Raw genomic sequence first — 8,200 nt, 5'->3', positions numbered from 1 at the left:
GTTGTCTTTATTTTTAAAGGCCTACTAAAATGATTTTTTTTAAATTTAAACGGGGATAGCAGATCCATTCTATGTGTCATACTTGATCATTTCGCGATATTGCCATATTTTTGCTGAAAGGATTTAGTAGAGAACATCGACGATAAAGTTCGCAACTTTTGATCGCTGATAAAAAAAAGCCTTGCCTGTACCGGAAGTAGCGTGACGTCGGAGGTTGAAAGGCTCCTCACATTTCCCCATTGTTTACACCAGCAGCGAGAGCGATTCGGACTGAGAAAGCGACGATTACCCCATTAATTTGAGCGAGGATGAAAGATTCGTGGATGAGGAACGTGAGAGTGAAGGACTAGAGTGCAATGCAGGACATATCTTTTTCGCTCTGACCGTAACTTAGGTACTAGGGTTCATTGGATTCCACACTTTCTCCTTTTTCTATTGTGGATCACGGATTTGTATTTTAAACCACCTCGGATACTATATCCTCTTGAAAATGAGAGCCGAGAACGCGAAATGGACATTCACAGTGACTTTTATCTCCACGACAATACATCGGCGAAGCTCTTTAGCTACGGAGCTAACGTGATAGCATCGTGCTTAAATGCAGATAGAAACAAAAGAAATAAACCCCTGACTGGAAGGATAGACAGAAGATCAACAATACTATTAAACCATGGACCTGTAAATACACGGTTAATGCTTTCCAGCCTGGCGAAGCTTAACGATGCTGTTGCTAACGACGCCATTGAAGCTAACTTAGCTACGGGACCTCGTCAGAGCTATGCTAAAAACATTAGTTATCCACCTACGCCAGCCAGCCCTCATCTGCTCATCAACACCCGCGATCGACGGAGCGACGAAGGACTTCACCCGATCATAGATGCGTTCGGCGGCCCGGAGACGGAGGAAGTCAAGGTGAGGTCGCCGGCTAGCGCGTCTGCTATCCATCTCAAAGTCCTCCTGGTTGTGTTGCTGTAGTCCGCCGCTAATACACCGATCCCCCCTACAACTTTCTTCTTTGCAGTCTCTATTGTTCATTAAACAAATTGCAAAAGATTCACCAACACAGATGTGTCCAGAATACTGTGGAACTATGTGGTGAAAACAGAGCTTTTTGTATTGGATCCAATGGGGTCCGAATACTTCCGTTCACTCCGTGACGTCACGCGCAAACGTCATCATACCGAGACTTTTTCAACCGGAAGTTTTGCCGGAAATTTAAAATTGCACTTTATAAGTTAACCCGGCCGTATTGGCATGTGTTGCAATGTTAAGATTTCAAAACTGATATATAAACTATCAGACTGCGTGGTCGGTAGTAGTGGCTTTCAGTAGGCCTTTAAGTTATCATGCCATGATTTGACCATTCCGGCCCACTTGGTAATAGATTTTCCCTCCATGCGGCCCCCTGAGCTGAAATGAGTTGGACACCCCTGGTCTAGAACAAACCCATCTCAAAAATGCCACCTTCAAACGCAATAAACACTTCCCGATGAAAGCGAAGAGAGGACCCTCGGGAGTGGCACAGTGCTCTGGTTCTGAAGTGGATCACACACGGAGGGAGAAACCATCTGCACCTCGTCTCACTTGTTAGTCGTAAAGTAGAACACGGAGAAAAACAGGTTCCGTGGACGTCCGTCGAAAAGAAACCGTGACACTTTGAAACTTATTTATGTCTTATTACACAGTGCTGGGTTAAACCCATTTAATTGCTCAACTCTTACGGGAGTGGAAATTGAAAAGCAAGGTTTAATTTCAAAAGGTCTCCACTTCCAAGGGACTTTTCAGAGTCTCCAAAGCCCTAAGACTATTACGTTGTCATGTAAAAAGCAATTACAATGAGCGCCTGAATGAAACGTGTCACCAGAGGATCTATTTAACAAGGTCCTCCCATCGTGATATTTACAGTCACCACCCTACTTTCAGGACTTTGAAGAGCCGTTGTTCAGTCACAAAGGTCAGTATTCAGATTCAGTAGTTCAATCCTCTGTCGCCAGGATGAAGAATTGGAATCTATTTCCTCTCCGCTGTTTTTAGCAGGGGGACCTCAGATGAAGAAAAGTCTCTTCTGTCGAATTTGTTCTTCTTGGAGATTTGGAAAAGTTCTTTAACCAAGCAGTTCGGGAGTCCTCTCCGTCTTCCATCCGATGGCTTGTCGAAGCACGAATCCCAAATAATAGCAAATTGTGCATCCTTTAATGCCCTTCAAAGTGGGCTGGTACATTTCTACGACAAATAAAACTTCCTTCTTGGTCTTAGATTACGGTTGATGACATTGTTCTTAACATCTCATTGGATAAGGATTCAGTTTGTCACATTGTACTAACATTTCATTGGATACAGTATACATGCCATTACTCGTTGACTGGAAGATTCTGGTACTTTCCAGAATCTTACCCAACTTTCTGTTTTTACTGACCATCTGCCTCTTAGTCATAGTTCCCACTGACTTCAGCTCTTTCTTGGCAATAACAACGTGACTCTAGTCATGTACGCCTTGGCTAGGGTCATTTACAGGCTTTTCTCTCACACTTCATCCATACAGTTTCAAGTACTTTCTTTTATCATACTGGGATACTACACGTTTAACTCCCTTGATTAACATGTTTAACATACTTGATTCAATATGTTGTGATTACAATCTTGATTACACTCTAGAACAGTGGTTCTTAACCTGGGTTCGGGGGTTCGGTGAGTCGGGCTCAGGGGTTCGGCGGAGGTCAAGACACACCCGACTCATCATGTAAATAAAAACTTCTCCCTATCGGCGTATTACGGACACGGCAACAGCAGAAGTCAGACTGATTTGCAGGTGTGTCATTTCTTGTGAGTTTATGCACTGTGTTGGTTTTGTTCTTTGAACAAGGTGATGTTCATGCACGGTTCATTTTGTGCACCAGTAGAAAAAACATGGTAACACTTTAGTAAGGGGAACATATTCACCATTAATTTATTGCTTATTAACATGCAAATTAGTAACATATTGGCTCTTAACTAGTCATGATTAAGTACTTATTAATGCCTTATTCGGCATAGCCTTATTATAAGCCTAACCCTCTAACCCTGACCCTAACCCTCCAACCCTAACCCTAACCAAATAACTCTAAATTAAGTCTTTGTTACTTAGAATATGTTCCCCCAGTGTCCAAAAAACTCTAAAATAAGTCTTTGTTACTTAGAATATGTTCCCCTAGTAGGGATGATGTTTGATAAGAAATTATCGAGTTCGAGCCTATTATCGAATCGTCTTATCGAACCGATTCCTTATCGATTCTCTTATCGAATCCAGATAGGTTGTTGTATATGGAAAAAAACACACAATATTTGGTTTAACAAAAGCTCACTTTTATTTTATAAGCAAAAAATTTAAATAAAATAAATAAATGAATATTGACTGTTACCCCCCTAAAAAAATTAAATAAATACATATTGACTGTTGTTACCCAAAGTATATTATGTGGGATTTTTCAGAAAAACAAATATATACAGTAACACAAAAACAACCTGTCTCTGTGATCACTATAGGTTAATAGCCATGCCTTGAGGCGTTTTTTCCGGTCCATTATTTTTGCTGCTTGTGTGACATCACAGGAAATGACATAGCTCAGTCTAATGACTGAGCTACTTCATTTCCTGTGATGTCCCACAGGGCATTTCTTGTGGGACGGGATTCGTTCCCAGGGATTCGAATAAAGAACCAACTCTTTTTCTTTACTATAGTGGCCTCGATAACGGGAACCGGTTCTCAAAAAGGGATTCGAGTCCATGGAATCGGTTCTTTTCTTATCGAACGATTATTTTCTTATCGAACAACCGGGCGAACCGGTTTCGAACATCATCCCTATCCCCTAGTGTCCAAAAAACTCTAAATTAAGTCTTTGTTACTTAGATTATGTTCCCCTAGCGTCCAAAAAACTCTAAATGAAGTCTTTGTTACTTAGAATATGATCCCCATACTAAAGTGTTACCAAAAACATATAACTTTGTCTTGAATTTGAAAAAAAACAAAAATTGTATTTTTTACTAAAGAAGGGTTCGGTGAATGCGCATATGAAACTGGTGGGGTTCGGTACCTCCAACAAGGTTAAGAACCACTGCTCTAGAGTATATATCTGATTATATATCTGGGCCCTTGGGTTGTGCCGTGCATAGGTGTCTGCGCTAGAGGGTTTCAACTCAACTCGACAAAGGTAATAAAGAAAGCTACTTTCTATAATCTGCACGGAGATCAATTGCTCAATATGATTTGTTGCACTTACCAATATCTTTCTTGTTAAAAGTTTTCAGGAACCTATTCCTTTTTTTATATTCTCTCATTCGGCTTAAAAACCAATAAACAATTGTCGTATCATTCTATGAATAGTTGACATTTACTGTAAGCCACAGAAAGAACATTGAGTTGTTAGCATTTGTGTACTTACCCGCTCATCTACAGTATATTTTGGAAACACTGTCATAAGAAATACTCAATCAAAATATTTTTTCCTTACTTTAAAAGGGGCCCCTATTATGCAAAACCACCTTTTCTTACTCGTTGGTACCTGTTTTGTGTTTTTGGGATCTGCATAGATCCCGGAAATTTCAAATCAAACCATGGAGACCGAGAGTTGGTGGGCGGCCAAGGGTGGAGTCGGGTCTCTTGGTTGCTTTGTTGGGTCTGCTCCACATCATATATATATATATATATATATATATATATATATATATATATATATATATATATATATATATATATATATATATATATATATATATATATATATATATATATATATATATATATATATATATATATATATATATATATATATACTACCGTTCAAAAGTTTGGGGTCACATTGAAATGTCCTTATTTTTGAAGGAAAAGCACTGTACTTTTCAATGAAGATAACTTTAAACTAGTCTTAACTTTAAAGAAGTACACTCTATACATTGCTAATGTGGTAAATGACTATTCTAGCTGCAAATGTCTGGTTTTTGGTGCAATATCTACATAGGTGTATAGAGGCCCATTTCCAGCAACTATCACTCCAGTGTTCTAATGGTACAATGTGTTTGCTCATTGGCTCAGAAGGCTAATTGATGATTAGAAAACCCTTGTGCAATCATGTTCACACATCTGAAAACAGTTTAGCTTGTTACAGAAGCTACAAAACTGACCTTCCTTTGAGCAGATTGAGTTTCTGGAGCATCACATTTGTGGGGTCAATTAAACGCTCAAAATGGCCAGAAAAAGAGAACTTTCATCTGAAACTCGACAGTCTATTCTTGTTCTTAGAAATTAAGGCTATTCCACATAATTGTTTGGGTGACCCTAAACTTTTGAACGGTAGTGTATATATATATATATAAAAATATATATACAGAACCTTCCTCCAGAAAGTCTTATCGTTGTCAATATGATGTCATATTAAACAAAAATTGAGCTGTTTGTCCACAATATCCAGCAATATGTTTGGAGGTGAGGCCTTTAATCACAGGAACACCAATTCCTACCGTCAAGCATGGTGGTGGTAGTATTACGCTCTGGGCCTGTTTTGCTGCCAATGGAACTGGTGCTTTACAGAGAGTAAATGGGACAATGAAAAAGAACGATTACCTCCAAATTCTTCAGGACGACCTACAATCATCACCCCGGAGGTTGGGTCTCGGGCGCAGTTGGGTGTTCCAACAGGACAATGACCCCAAACACACGTCAAAAGTGGTAAAGGAATGGCTAAATCAGGCTAGAATGACGGTTTTAGAAAGGCCTCCCCAAAGTCCTGACTTAAACGTGTGGACAATGCTGAAGAAACAAGTCCATGTCAGAAAACCAACACATTTAGCTGAACTGCACCAATTTTGTCAAGAGGAGTGGTCAAAAATTCAAGCAGAAGCTTGTGGATGGCTACCAAAAGCGCCTTATTGCAGTGAAACTTGCCAAGGGACATGTAAGCAAATATTAACATTGCTGTATGTATACTTTTGACCCAGCAGATTTGCTCACATTTTCAGTAGACCCATAATAAATTCTTAAAAGAACCAAACTTCATGAATGCTTTTTGTGACCAACAAGTATGTGCTCCAATCACTCCATCACAAAAAAATAAGAGTTGTAGAAATGATTGGAAACTTAAGACAGCCATGACATTATGTTCTTTACAAGTGTATGTCAACTTTTGACCACGACTGTATATAATGCATAACACAATTTTCCCCCCCATTTTAAGAAAAGCACTATTGTTTACTCTAAACCTTTTGGTAAAAAAACATCAATCCAACAATTCAAAAAACACCCTACTTCCCCCAGACATTATTTTAATGCATCCCTAATTGTGAATCAGCCTTTTTAATGCAGACTCATCAACGACTCCTGAGAGCGAAACCAACAAGGGCTGATTTGCAAGTCAAACAGATGCACTACTTTGAAAGCTCTCTCCAGAGCCAGAAACAATCTGTAACTAATTATTGCTCTACAGGCCAAATTATTTTGTTGTCAACGCTTGCCATTCTACGCAAACGTGGTGCTGATTAAATAATTGAGACTGCTCTGCAATGGCTGACAAGAATTGTGTTAAGTTAACTGTAATCAAAGTTTTATAAACAGAGCTGTTAAACGATGCATTTATTGAATCACAATTAATCATATTGTCCATAGTTAACTTGCAATTAATCATGATTAACCACAGATATAATTTTTTTTTCATTTTTAAAGGGTGTACCTTAGACTATGGGAAAACTGTTTCCGCCACAAAAAAAAAATGAAAAAAACTACACCAATGGTGGGTCATAATTATGGTATAAAAAGTCATAATCATGAGATACAAATTCGAAATTATGAGATGAAAAGCCAACATTTTTATATTAAAATGCTGAAATTATGAGATAAAAAGTCGTAATTATTAGATCAAAAAGTCTTGATTATAATACAAAAAGTCTAAATTATGAGATAAAAAGTCATAACAATGAGATTAAAAAGTTGTAATCATTATACACAAAATCTAAATTATGAGATATTTTACACAAAAGTCACATAAATAAGGATATAAAAAATAATAATAACTACTTTTTACCTGCTCGGTGGCCTTTTGGTTGGAGTGTCCGCCCTGAGATTAGTAGGTTGTGGGTTCAAACCCCGGCCGAGTTATACCAAAGATTATAAAAATGGGACCCATTACCTCCCTGCTTGGCACTCAGCATCAGGGGTTGGAATTGGGGGTTAAATCACCAAAATGATTCCCGAGCGCGGCCACTGCTTCTGCTCACTGCTCCCCTCACCTCCCAGGGGGTGGAACAAGGGGACGGGTTGAAACGCAGAGAGCAATTTTAATTATACTTAAACTTAACTTTAATATATATATATATATATATATATATATATATATATATATATATATATATATATATATATATATATATATATATATATATATAGTTGGGGTTTCTGTGGTTTATCCGTTATACAGTGCTCAATACCGGGGTAAAGCGGAATATACGTTAGGTCAGGAAAAAACACAGAGGCTATATCATCCCTGTTTCGCAGGCTTGTACCTAAAATAGGTACAAGGGAAACCTGCGAAACCTGCGAAACCTGCGAAACCTGCGAAACAGGCTTGTAGGGATAATATAGCCTCTGTATATATATATATATATATATATATATATATATATATATATATATATATATATATATATATATATATATATATATATATATATATATATATTAGGGCTGCAACAACTAATCGATTACATCGATTAAAATCGATTATAACAATAGTTGGCGATTAATTTAGTCATCGATTCGTTGGATCTATGCTATGCGCATGCGCAGAGGCTACTTTTTTGTTTTTTGTTTTTTAAATAAACCTTTATTTATGAACTGCCACATTTACAAACAGCTGAGAAACAATAATCAAAATAAGTATGGTGCCAGTATGCTGTATTTTTTCAATAAAATACTGGAACGGGTAGAAATGTAGTTTGTCTCTTTTATCCGATTATTAATCGATTAATCGAAGTAATAATCGACAGATTAATCGATTATCAAATTAGTTGTTAATTGCAGCCCTAATATATATATATATATATATATATATATATATATATATATATATATATATATATATATATATATATATATATATATATATATATATATATATATATATATATATATATATATATATATATATATATATATAGTGTTACCATATCTGAGCTA

Source organism: Entelurus aequoreus, linkage group LG02, assembly GCF_033978785.1.
Source record: "Entelurus aequoreus isolate RoL-2023_Sb linkage group LG02, RoL_Eaeq_v1.1, whole genome shotgun sequence".
NCBI lineage: Eukaryota > Metazoa > Chordata > Actinopteri > Syngnathiformes > Syngnathidae > Entelurus > Entelurus aequoreus.
The sequence above is the reverse complement of the archived record's forward strand: the minus strand, read 5'-3'. Positions refer to the sequence as shown.